The 13,301-nt window shown below is 37.9% G+C and overlaps 1 protein-coding gene across 1 annotated transcript in view; it reads right to left on the bottom strand.

The window, feature by feature from the left end:
- Positions 1–698, bottom strand: part of ARHGAP15 (Rho GTPase activating protein 15) — a 609,541-nt gene extending 608,843 nt beyond the window's left edge. The window contains exon 1 of the mRNA XM_036858098.1: positions 637–698. The gene's annotated coding sequence lies outside the window, so the exon portion shown is untranslated. The remainder of the gene's footprint in view (positions 1–636) is intronic.
- Positions 699–13,301: the final 12,603 nt, after the last annotated feature.

Below are 13,301 nucleotides of genomic sequence, written 5' to 3'. Positions count from 1 at the left end.
AGTTTTGCTTATGAAATAGAAACTTGCCCTCATTTCACACTATATCTTAAATAAAATTTAGGAAAAAAATCAAATGTCATGATAGAGAAATTTCTTTGGCATTTTAAAAATTTCCTGCTTTTTAATAGCTCTTTAATAAGCTGTAAATTTAATAAACTACACCTTTTCAAGGGTTTCTAATGCTAACTTTACTATAGCACTTTACAGTGGGTATCTTTCACACTGCGTGCAATTCAGATGTTATTTCTAATTGTTTCAAAGTGCCTTTTCCTCTTTATTATCTGGATCATGAAGAGTGCATATTTTTTACAAAGCAGTCAGTTAAAGATACAAAGTCCCAATTTTCTCTCGTAGTAATTTTTAAAAGCACTTTCGAACTAAAGCTATACCTTATTCTGTTTTTAATATTTTCATATAAAATCTTAGTATAAGATCTTTTAAAGTACTTTAGAATTTAACTGTTGCAAATTTAAAAACAATATTCTTCTCTACACCAAAGGAAACAAACTGATGTTTCAATCACAAATGAAAACATCACAATTTTGTAGGAAAAGTTTATACATTCCCACTGAAGCATAGGATACTCTGCCAAATATTGTCAAGTTTAAATTGCACGTTCAATATGAACTCACTTACCTTTCCTCAGTGCTGACTTGTTATTGGAACTGCCATCAACTTCTAACTGTTAATGACTCTTTTAGCAAAAACGGAAAACAGTAAAGTCAAGTCACATGTCGTAAAAGTAGGCCTAGGTTGGATGCTGCTTAATTTCAGTACTGGAGGAAAAAAAAGGTGGGGGGGCGGGGTGGTGTGTGGAGTGAGCACAAAAACTTTTAAATAAAACCACTTCCTGCGTAGATACGGTTAACCACACACATCACATCATTACTCGATTTGAAAAAATTGCCTTCTATAGTCAACGAGATTGTTGTTTTTCAGTGTGATTTTCAATTTTCAGACACTGCACATTTGTAAAGGTTTCATCAATTCTGATTTAATGGGGAAAAATGTATGGTTAAAAATTTAGCAGGGAGAGGGGCAGCCTGCTAAGCACTGGGGACACTTCCTCTTTCTCTGCCTTCTAGCAAGGGCTTTAAGCCTAAAGCCTGCTCTCCTCAGTCAGCTAGAGCATGTCCATGTGCCTTCAGGAGGTTCTGCTTATTGGCTTGGGAAGCCAAGAGACCATCTCCATTCACAGAGCTGGTGCTTCTAACTCACAGAGGGCCCCACAAAGAGGTGCTCCATTACTAAGTTCATGAGGCTTCGGACAGCTTGCATTAGAACTTCAGAGAACACAGCCCAGGGCCCCGCTGCCACCTGGGGGAATGGAAGGTGCTCATCCAGCACATACTGTGAAATTTGCTGTAGGTGGCTCTCACACTGGTGTGTCCTCTCTCGCAGTTGCCTAAGTAGTTCTGATATGTGCTGAAGAGCTTTTGCTGTGGCTGAATGATTCTTTGTGTGGCCTGACTTAAGAAGAAAAATAAAATAAAGGCTCCAAGGGGTGTCAGTTTTGGCATGCTGCTCTGTGCCCTTCTGTGTCAAACTTCAACCCGTCCAAGACACATTTGGGGGCGGAGTGGGGACTCAAAATAGCCGTAGGGTGTGCCTCTCTACTGAGCCATGGGCTCCAAGAGGTGAGCTCCTGGGCGTGCAAGCTTGGCTGGTTTTGTGAGACTTGCAGGATATTCACAGAAGGAAAATCTTCCCTTCCAAATATGTGAGAAAGTTAAATCACAATCTCTTGTCATACAAACTCATCAGACTAGAAATCTATGTAATAGTTCTCAGTGGTGTGGAATGTTTGGCACACATAAAGAAAATCTTTAAAAATATATGCGGTGTATATGGCCCAAGATATGCATGGCATGTCCCTGCAAATTAATCTAATTTCTCTAGGACTCTTCTTTTTAAAATCATATTTCAGATTCACCCTAGAACTCATTGTCAGTTGTCATTCCAGCATACACCTTTTTAAGTTTTTAGAGCCCTGAAGGTTTGTACTCAATGTTCCTCCTTAACATGGAAGAGAAAATAGAAAGGACATGATAATGAAAGTGAGGAGACCAGATTTCAGGCTTCAGTTCTGACACTACTGTTTATTTAACCTTGGCCAGGTCGCTTAAGTTCTCTGAAATTCAGGTTATTTATCTATATAATGGAACATACATATAAAAAATATCCATCTCCCAGAATAAAATTGTTGGTTGGTACAGTCGACAGCTTCCCCGGTGAAATCTGAAACTGGCCCCCATACGATGAGGGCAAGAAGAGACCAAAGAAAGAGGCAGACCACTCCAGATTGGTAGGTGGCACGTTTAATAAGCAAAGGAACTTACCTACAAAGGTTGTCTTGGGTAGCCGCAAGACAAGTAGTTCTTTGCACCTGCCCACCAGAATCTTAAGTTTAGATAGAGGACTTAACTGGGTTCAGTCATGCACACGGTCCAGACCGTCTCAATAACACATTGCTCCCTCAAGGCTGTGTCCTTCAAAATGGCTCCCGCTGTGGGAATGGTGGGCAGAACATACATTCCAAGGTCAGGGGAGGGGGTGAGGAGCCTCCGGCTGCCTGGGTCCAGTTTGCGGCTCAACTGGAGGTCACATTCTCCCAATTACCTCCTCCAACAAAAATAAGTAAATAGATTTAAATATGTTGTAAATAATGCAGAATTGCAGACTTATACATTAGCATGAGCTAGGAAATGATTATGCCTCCCAAGAAACATCAGATAAATTTAGTACATCCTACTCGATTTAAGCCTTTGTAAGTCCAAGTCAGGCTCATAAATCTAGAACAAGGAAAATAGGCTTTTCCTTTTACATAGGTACTGATAGCAGATATTGGAATAGAAAAAATATAAAACACCAATGTACCCTTATGGGAAATAAACACAAACACCTACTTGAAGGTATAAATTTTCAGTTATTTTTTTTTTTTTTTTTTTTTTTTTAATATTTATTTATTTATTTATGGCTGTGTTGGGTCTTCGTTTCTGCGCGAGGGCTTTCTCCAGTTGCGGCAAGCGGGGACCACTCTTCATCGCGGTGCGCGGGCCTCTCACTATTGCGGCCTCTCTTGTTGCGGAGCACAGGCTCCAGACGCGCAGGCTCAGTAATTGTGGCTCATGGGCCCAGTTGCTGCGCGGCATGTGGGATCTTCCCAGACCAGGGCTCGAACCCGTGTCCCCTGCATTGGCAGGCAGATTCTCAACCACTGCGCCACCAGGGAAGCCCTTCAGTTATTTTTGATCATGAACAAGTAGACATTAAACAGAGACAAAGCACATTTTCTTTGTACAGGATGGGAGGGGAGCAACTCAGGCAGTGATATACCTGGGTTTGGTGGCTAGAGGAAATGTATTTACCATGATTACGATTAAGGATCTAGCTTAGGCTTTGACACTTGCGACTCAATATGTATCAAATATTTATTGAATACTTGCTATAAGCCAAGAATTGTACCAATCCCTTTACATTTTTTCTTTCATTTAATCCTTCTAACAACCTTATGAGCTAACCAATGTTATTATACTCTCTTTTTTTCTTTCTTATGAGGAAACTGAGATTATATAATTGCCCAATTTAGTAAGGAGTAGAGTCAGGAGTCCAACCAAGGGCCCTGATCCCACAGTCATTGTTCTAAATTACTATGCTATCTCCTAACCATGTTTTATTCAGCACAACTCAAAGTAAATAATGCCGAGGACAAGTTTCACCCCTGGTATTTCTTTTTGCTTCTTCACTGACAGGAATTATAGACTTAGCAGGTAGAAATCATTCTTGGGACTCATACTAAAATCAAGTCTCCCCGAAGTTCTCTACGTTTAAATTTATATTGAAGAGATTAAAAGAATTGATAAATGGAAATACACTATGTGCATAGATAAGAAAAGTAACAGTGAAAATGTGTCAGTTTGTCCAAGTCAATCAACAAATAGATTCAATAAAATCTCAGTATATTGCAGATGAATTTTTAAGGAACACAACAAGCTATTCCAGGAATTTCCATAGAAGAACAAATGTCCCAAAGTACCTAACTTTATTTTGAAACAGAACAGCAAAGACTGATGACTTACTAGTCAGATATTAGCATAGTCCAGGCCACAGTATTAAAAAACATTAGAGTACTGGTCCAATAGCAGACCATATTCATTTGAGAACTTCATATATGACAAAGATGGCATCATAAGGTAAACAAAAAGGAACAGATTGATTAGTAGATGATGTTGGCAAGACACACTCACTAAATCAAAGAAAATAGAGTTGGGCCCCTACATTAGGCCACAAGCAAAGATGGACCCTAGATGGAATAAATCTACATTTGAAAGGTAAATCCTTTTGCAGATACAAAATATAAAGAAATATATTTTTGCAAAATGCAACTTTCATAAATAGTATCCCTAAATTAAAAGGAAAAGAGCAAAAATATATGGACTTAACTATACAATAATTAAAGAATTCTGTTAATTATAAAACAAAGTTACAGAAAAATAACAGACTAGTAGAGCATACATAGATTCTCAAAAGATTTGTGCAAGTCAGTAGGAAACCTAAGTGGGAAATAAGAAAGTAATTTGAATAAACAATTCATGAAAAGGACTGAACTAATATCCATCAGTAAGTAAAGAGATGTACACCTCCCCAGTAGTCACTGTAAAAACAAGTTAAATTAGCTCCTATTGAAATGGCAAAAATCTGGATGAGAATTTATAGAGAGGAACTGTCATATATTGATGGTGGAACTATAAACTGAAGCCATTCTGACAAGCAATCTGGCAAAAAAAATATAGCAAAATAAAATATATGCATGCACTATGTTCCAGCAACCCAATTCTGTTATAAATATAGGTTCAGATAAATGCCTCACAAAGCCTTGTTTTCCCTCCTTTATCACAACTAGTTAACTGATTTAGGTCTTGGTTCTTGTGTCTCAGGTAATATTAACTAGTATTGTGTCTGTGTGTTTGCGTACGATTAGGGGGAAAAAAAACAAAAACAAGTTTCTAGGCCCTCTGAGCAGATGTTATGAGTCAGACACTAAAGGAGAGTAGAAAAGAGAAGAAAGGCTTGACTTAGATTTAGAAAGATTTCGATTTCCTGGGATAGGAATGAGAGAGAGAGAGATGGGTTTCCCTTACTGGAGGAGAGCTTGCTCCACTCCCAAGAAGCTGCCCCTTTGCTGGCAAACACTTTAACCTGGAGGCAACGTCTGTTCATCTCCTGAACACTTACTGTGTACCAGGCAATATAGCAAGCTTTAGATATACTGAATATTAGTTAGAAAAAAAGATAAATTAAAATAATTTATTGATAAGGAAAGAAATGCAAAAGCAGTGAAGTGGCACATAAAATGTTCAGAAGGTATAAGACTTGAGGTCAGATGAGAAGAGAGGTCTTACCAAGGAAAGTAAATACTTAAAGAAAGTGATGGATCTAGCCATGTGGATGTAGAGGTGGGAGGTGGGTATTCCAGGAGGAAATAGAAGTGCAGGAACTCTGGATGAAGATTGTGTCTGGGATCATTGAAAAGCTGCATGGGGGTCAGTGTGACTGTAGATGAGTGAGAGAGAGGAGTATAGGGGATAGTATCAGAGAAGTAATAAGGCCTAGACCACGTGGACTCTCCTGCTCTTTTTGAAAAATCTGAGTGAGAAGGGGAAACATTAAAATAATTTGACTCACAGTTTTACAAGAGCATTCTGTCTGTTGTATGAAGGATTGACCAAAGGAATGGGAATAGAACCCAGGAGACCAATTAGTAAGCTACTGCAATAATCCACAGCAGAGGTGATTGGGACTTGGACCAAAGTGGTGGTAGCAAGTATAATGGAGAAATGATCAAATTCTGTATGTGTTCTGAAAACACAGCAACCATTTCCTTTTGAGCAACCTGAACAGCTGAAGAAAGGAGTTGCTATTAACTGAGACAAAAAAGACTTCAGAAGAGCCTGGTACATTGGGGCATGTTGGTTTGTAGTACATAATAACTTTGAGATGCTTATTTGTCACCTCAGTGGAGTTGACTATTTTGCAGTTAGATATGAAGGTCTGGAGGTCAAGAAAGGAATCCAGGTTAGATATAAATTTGGAACTCATCAGCATAAAAATGGCATTTAATACTATGAGACTGGATAATACAGACACAGAGTGTATATAGAAAAGAGAAAAGTTTCAAGGAAAGTATCTATGCTTAATTTAAGATTGGGAGAGAGGAAAAATTTGCAAAGGAGATGTAAAAAGGGTAGTCTGGAAGGAAGGAGGAAAGAACAGATGAATTTGATGTCCTGGAAACCAAGTGAAAATATTTTTCAGGGATGAGAGATCCATAAATTGTCAAATGCCACTGAAAACTCAGGTAAAATGAAAGTGGCAAAATTACCTTTAGATACAGCAACATACAGGTCATTGTGACCACGATAGAAGTTTTAGTAGCATATGAGTGAGAAAATCTTATTTTAATAGATGGAAGACAACAAATACAGATATCCTTTAGGAGTTTTACTCTACAGGAAAGAATAGAAGTAGAAGAAATGAAGATGATCCTATAGAAGGAAAAACTGATTATACCAGATAGAAAGGAAAGTGTTATGGGATGCTGTCCTGAAGCAGAGGAGTGGGAATAGAATCTCAGGCACAAGTAGCTTTATGGCCTAAGCCTTGGCTGAAAGCATGGGCAGTTCTTTCATTGTACCAGAAATGAAGCCAGAGCACATAGGCAAGGCACAAATTTGCAGCTGGGTACAGTATTTGAGGTCAGTGGAAGTTCTCTTCTGATTACAACAATTCTGTCAGTAAAGTAGAAAGATGGGAATGAGAATTAGAATGGGTGAAAATGGAGTGAAGAGTTAGAGGTTTTAAGAGAGAGAATAAAATGTGAAATAGTCCAACATTGTGAGGTTTCTGGGGTGGAGTGTGGACGCATCTCCATACCCCACATTTTGCCAGGAGCATCAGAACCACCTGTTTCACATTATGCCCCTGAACTTAGACAAGAAGTATTTCAGTGACATTCATAATGACCGGAGGAGCTTCCCTGAGGACTATGGAAGCAGCAGGGAATCCCGTATAGTTTCAAGGGCTGAAAGTTGGATGTAGAATGGAGGAGGGCGGGCCAAGCATGATGGAAATTTAATTCTAGCTAAAGAAAGTAGGTGAGAATAAGACCTGACTTAGATTGTTTATAAAAAGAGAAATAAATGTGACATTTCTTACAACCAAGTGTTATACTTGGTTGTAGGAGAAAAATGTGTGCACTCAATCACTCACTCATCCAACAAATATATTTGGGGTATTTACTTTATTCTAGACACAACACCAAGCTCCAAGGATGCAATTTCTTGGAGATTTTTAAGTGTCATTTGGTGGGGGTAACAGAGACAATAAACAAATAAGAATAAAAACACAGTAATTAATAATGTTCAAGAGTAGTAAGAGCTATGGAGAAAGTAAAGCAAGATCAGCAAATAGCAAGTATTCACAACTCTTCTAAGAAATCATAATCTAAAAGGAAGTTAGATATGTGTTAGATATACAATGCCTTGAGGGGGAAGAGGTGACAAAATGTTTTGTTTTGTTTTTCAGATCAGAGAATAATAATAGCTTGATTCTATGCTGATTTCAAAATGATGTCGTAGAGAGGGAAAATTTGTTGATATAACATAAAAAGAATGCTCCCTGAAACGATGACCCTGAGTAGGTGAAAGGGGAGAAATTGGCCTTGGCATCAAGTCATAGGTAATTCATAGAAACAGGAGAAAAAGGAGAGCATCTAGATGAAGGTGGTTAGATATAGGGTTTTCAGGAGTGACATTTCTGACAAGGTGACTTTTGGCACAAGACATGAAGAAAGTCAAGGAGGAACCTGGTATATATGGAGAACAGTGGTCCAAGCAGAAGAAAGAGTAAATGCCAAGTTAGAGCAGGCTTGGCAATTTGAAGAATAGCAATGAGACATGTGTGCCTAGAAAGCAGGCAGTGAGGGCAAGATTTTGTACGGCACTGAATGCCAGATAAGAACGATAGTTTTTATGCACATTGTGCAAGTCATTTTGCTAAGAAGTGAGACTTTAGAGACAAAATTCTTCACCTCCCTTCCGTCCCCTTAACCTCTATCAAGGCGCTGTCATCGCATCTTGGCTCATTATTTTCGCATTACATGTTTGGATATTGTAACAGGGATAAGGGCTATCTATCTTCCTTTTATTGACTTAAGTAGCCAGAAGGAGATGTCTCAAGGCTCCTGGATCAGGAATGTACTTTTGGAGCCTTAAGATTCTGGGTATCTGTACATAGCCAGGTCCCAGGTCCTGGCCTCCAGACCTAGTTGAAAGCCCCAGAGTATATTACTCCAGTGAGAGAAAGAGGAAAGGAAACAAGCTAGTTACAAAACATGAAGTTCATGCCGTAAGAGTATGTGCAAAATGGAGAGACTTCCTATTCTAGCAACATTGCCTATTGAGCTAATATGGATCTGCCATATCACTGCAAACACTTAAAAATGCAAGAAAAACTATGGATTAACAAAATATTAAACACATAGCTAAGCATCCCAGAAAAGCAAGTGAAACTCACTGAAAGACAGGATCAAAAAGGAAATCTGAAGCTAAAGGAGTAAGCTTGCAGACTGCTGCTGTGGCAGGTTGAGGAGGCAGGTAGTTCCTGGGGTCAGAGATTTTCACGGTCACCAAGGAAATGAAAAGATGGCGCTGGGCTTGCGCAAAGCCAGCAGTTAGAACTGATTCCTGCCTTAAAGATAGGACCCTCGAATGGCGATCACCACCACAAAAGAGGAACTAAAGTAGATAAAAACTAGAAAGCTTGTCAATACTGGGTCCTTGGTTTAACAAATAAAAGTCTTTTGTGAGAAATTAAAAACTGATTCATGTTGAGGATCCAGATGCATAATATCTTTTCAGATACTGGAAACTCCAAGTCTACAATTCATGTAAAATTGCCTTTAGACCAGTGAAACCAGGTGGCCTATGGAAGGAGCAAATGCAAAACTATTATGTAGCATATACTTCCTCAAGCCAGAGTGCATGCACATCTATCCACGTAAGGTGCTTTCACAATGAAAATGACACTGCATATCAAAAAATCATCAACCTTTTGCAAAAGTCATCACAAAAAACGAGATTCCTCAGAATTTGAGATTATAGGCAATCTGAAAAAAATCTACGAAATGAGTATATTTCAGTTGAATACAAAGATTAGAAATGAAATAGATTCCACCAGAAAAAACAGAGCTCCATAAAAAAATGACTGACATGTTTTCATAAGAACCAAATATAAATTTTAAAAAATACATATTAAGGACAAATCATAATATGTTCTTGATTACCAGAGAGTTTTTCTAGCAGTAGAAATATGACCCTGTTATAGTCGTAGTGAGTATACCCATATTGCATCATGAATTAGAATGGAAGTCCTGTATTATGATGCCTTCAAACTGAAATATTCCACCATTACATGATTTTCCTTGATAAATATGTATCATTATAAATCAAGGGTTGAATCATTTACATAATTGTTTTTCAGACGTAACTCTTGGAAAGTAGATTTGACCAAGCAATATTCTTGAGTTAAGAAACAATATAACCTAAAAATAATTTACTTCAAATAAATTTGTCAGTCTTAAAATATAATAGAAGCATCATTTACATCATCATAGATAGAATGTACTTCGTTTTTTCTAGCTGAAAAATAAGCAATTCTGTGAATTAGTGAGATTATAATTTTTATTGTTTTTCTTTATTTCCTTTCTATAGAATTGAACTAGAAACTAAAGATGACCTCTATGTAAAAACTGCGTATGGAAGAAAATTGTATCTCATGGAATATATCAGCAACTTGTATTTCACATCTTTAAAACTGAAATAACTTTAAAATATATATCTACTTTCTAATGGATAGATGGCAAATACTGAAACTGATAGCATTGTAGGTGGTAAGCTTTTTCTTTTAATTTCTGAAAATAATGCAGATGTAAAACGTCTGACAATTCCACTTTATCACTTTATGCCAATTGTGCTGTAATAAATACCAATTATCTTGAACTCTCAGCCAAAATACTGTAGTTTTCCACTGTCTGTTTCTGAAGTAAAATTTGGTACTAAGACAAAAAAAAAGTAAGATTAAAAACTCAAAAGGCATATTAAAATAAAGGACAGGTGCAGAGAAAAATAGTAAACCTGAAGATAGACTTGAAGAAAATCCTAGCATGTGGCAAGTGTACTGAAAAGATGTAAAATATGAAAGAATAAATAAAAGGTATAAGGACAGAATGCATCTCAAAGGAGTACCAGAGGAAGGGAATACAGAAAATAGGGGAGAGCAAAATATAATGAGTTAAAGCCTGAGAATTTCCTTGACTTGACAAAAAGACTTGAGGATGTAATGGAAATGCAGAATAGAGGATGGTGGATTGTGATGAGAGGTAGGTTCAGGTATGACTTGCATGAGCTGAGATTTTTCAGAGCTGAATTTTGGAGAAAAATGCTGGTGAGTTATCAAGATGGGCATGTGTGTAGGTAGAGAAAGCTATTGGCTGATGAAGCTGTGTTCTCTATTTTGGTAAATAAGGTAATGTATAAATCCCATATTCACAAGCAGGAGAGAACTCTAATCTCTCTGTGATGACTTGGCCCTTATCATACCTGAGTATAAATTTTATTTTGCCAACTACAAATTGAATGGTAGCCTTCCAATTTTCCAGTGAGCTATATTACAAATGGAAAGTATAAGTGATAGATGGAGCTATCCACTAGTGTGCTGGAGCAGGCTTAAGCCACCTTACAAGATTCAAATATGACCTATCTTCTCAACCCTGTGTTCAGTGACATCACGTTGGTAATTTGAAATTGGCCACAATAGAGGTATTTACCACAGAAATTGGCAATTGCTATAACTTGGGGCTAAAGTTTTCAGAATCGGTTATTAAATAATTTATCACATATGATTGAAGCTATCCTGCAATGAACATGGGCTGCATCTATCTTCTCAAATTATTTTTTAAAAAATTGAAATATAGTAGACATACACTATTATGTTAGTTTAAGGTGTACTACATAATGATTTGACATTTGCATACATTATGAAATGATCATCACAATAAGTCTAGTAAACATCTGTCCCCATACAAAGTTATTACAGTATTATTGACCATATTCTTTATGCTGTATATTACATTCCCATAGCTTATTTATTTTATAACTGGAGGTTTGTACCTCTTAATCCCCTTCATCTGTTTCATCCCCCTACACCCTCACCTTTGGCAGTCACCCCTTTGTTCTCTGCATCTGTAAATCTGTTTTCATTTCATTTTGCCTGTTTGTTTAGTTTTTTTAGATTCTGCATATGTGATAACATACAGTATTTATCTTTCTCAGTTTGACTTATTTCACTTAACATTATATGCTTTAGATCCATCATATTGTCACAAATGGCAAGGTTTCATTTTTTCTCTATGGCTGAGTAATATTCCATTGTGTATGTATACCACTTCTTTATCCATTCATCTATTGATGACCACTTAGGTTGCTTCCATATCTTGGCTATTGTAAATAATGCTGCAATGAACATAGGTCCACATCTCTTTCCTAATTATTGTTTTCATTTTCTTCAGATAAATAACCTGAAGTGAAATTGCTGAATCATATAGTAGGCCTTTTTTTTTTTTTTTCTGAAGAAACTCCATGCAGCTTTCCATAATGACTAAACCAATTTACAATCCCACCAACAGGGTAAGTGCAATCTGCACATCCTCACCAACACTTGTATTTGTCTTTTTGATGATAGCCATTTTGACAGGCATGAGATGGTATCTCACTGTGGTATTGATTTGCATTTCCCTGATGATTTGTGATGTTGAGCATCTTTTCCTGTGTCTGTTGGCCTTATTAACTCTTTACCAGATATATCATTTGCAAATATTTGTGCCATTCAGTAGGTTGCCTTTTCATTTTGTTGATCTTTCCTTTGCTGTGCAGAAGCTTTTTAGTTTGATTTAGTAGTCCCAGTTTGTTTATTTTTGCTTTTGCTTCCCTTGCCTGAAGAAACAGATCAAAAAAAAAAAAAAAAAAATATATATATATATATATATATAGCTAGCACTGATGTCAAAAAGCAGACTGTGTATGTTTTCTTTTAGGAGTTTTATGTTTTCAGATCCTACATGTATGTCTTCTAAACATTTTTTCTAAAGTCAGTTTTCTAGTGCTGAACTCTTTTTACTTTTGCTTGTCTGTAAAACTCTTTATCTCTTCTTCAGATCTGGATGATAGCCTTGCTGGGTGGAGTATTATTGGTTGTAGGGTTTTTTTTTTACTTTCATCACTTTAAATACATTGTGCCACTCCCTTCTGGCCTGCAAGATTTCTGCTAAAAAGTCAGCTGGTAGTCTTATGGGAGTTCCTTTGTATATAGCTTCTTTGCTTTTCTCTTTCTGCTTTTAAAGTTTTCTCTTTATCTTTAATTTTTGACATTTTAGTTATAAAGTATTTTTGTGTGGATCTCTTTGGGTTCATCTTGTTTGGGATGCTGTGCTTCCTGGATTTGGATGTCTGTTTCTTTCTGCAGCTTAGGAAGGTGTGAATCTATTATTTCTTCAAATAAGTTCTCTGCTCCTTTCTTTCCCTCTTCTCCTTCTGGGACCCTTATAATACAAATGTTAGTAAGCTTGATGTTGTCCAGTGGTCTTTTAAATTATCCTCATATTTTAAATTTCTTTTTTTTTTCTTTTTTCTGCACAGATTAGGTGAGTTCCACTACTTTGTCTTCTAGATCACCCATGGGGCTCAGCAGCACACTCCGCTCTGGTCGCCAGAGCTCTATGTTCTAGGGCTATGCCCTGTGTGGGCTGCATGTGCTCCTGCTGTGGCGGGGTCGACTACTGTGGGCATACTAGTAGGTGGGCTGGCCCCCAGTCCAGTTGGCTGTGAGGCCATGCCTCGTGTGGTGGCTCTGGGCTGCTGGAAGGTGGGCTAGGTTTCCCTTGCAATTGACTGCATAGCCTGGGGTGGCTCGGGGCTAGTACCAGCCAGCTGTCTGTGTGGTCCAGGGAGGTTGCAGGACTGGTGCTGGCCCACTGGAGGATGGGGCTGGTCCCTGTAGGGCTGTCTGTGTGGCCGAGGTGGGGGGAACACAGGCCTAGTGCCAGCCTGCTGCATGGTATGGCTGTATCCCAGGCAGTAATAGGCTAGAGGGAGGATTCCAAAATTCCAAAACTTATCAGTGCCGGTGTTATTATGGTAGAATGATCTCCTGAAAAAGGCTGCTACCAGTGTCTCTGTCCTTACAGG

This window comes from Balaenoptera musculus, chromosome 7 (genome assembly GCF_009873245.2).
Source record: "Balaenoptera musculus isolate JJ_BM4_2016_0621 chromosome 7, mBalMus1.pri.v3, whole genome shotgun sequence".
Lineage (NCBI taxonomy): Eukaryota > Metazoa > Chordata > Mammalia > Artiodactyla > Balaenopteridae > Balaenoptera > Balaenoptera musculus.
Note: the sequence above shows the minus strand (reverse complement) of the source record. Positions and strands in the feature narration are given on the sequence as shown.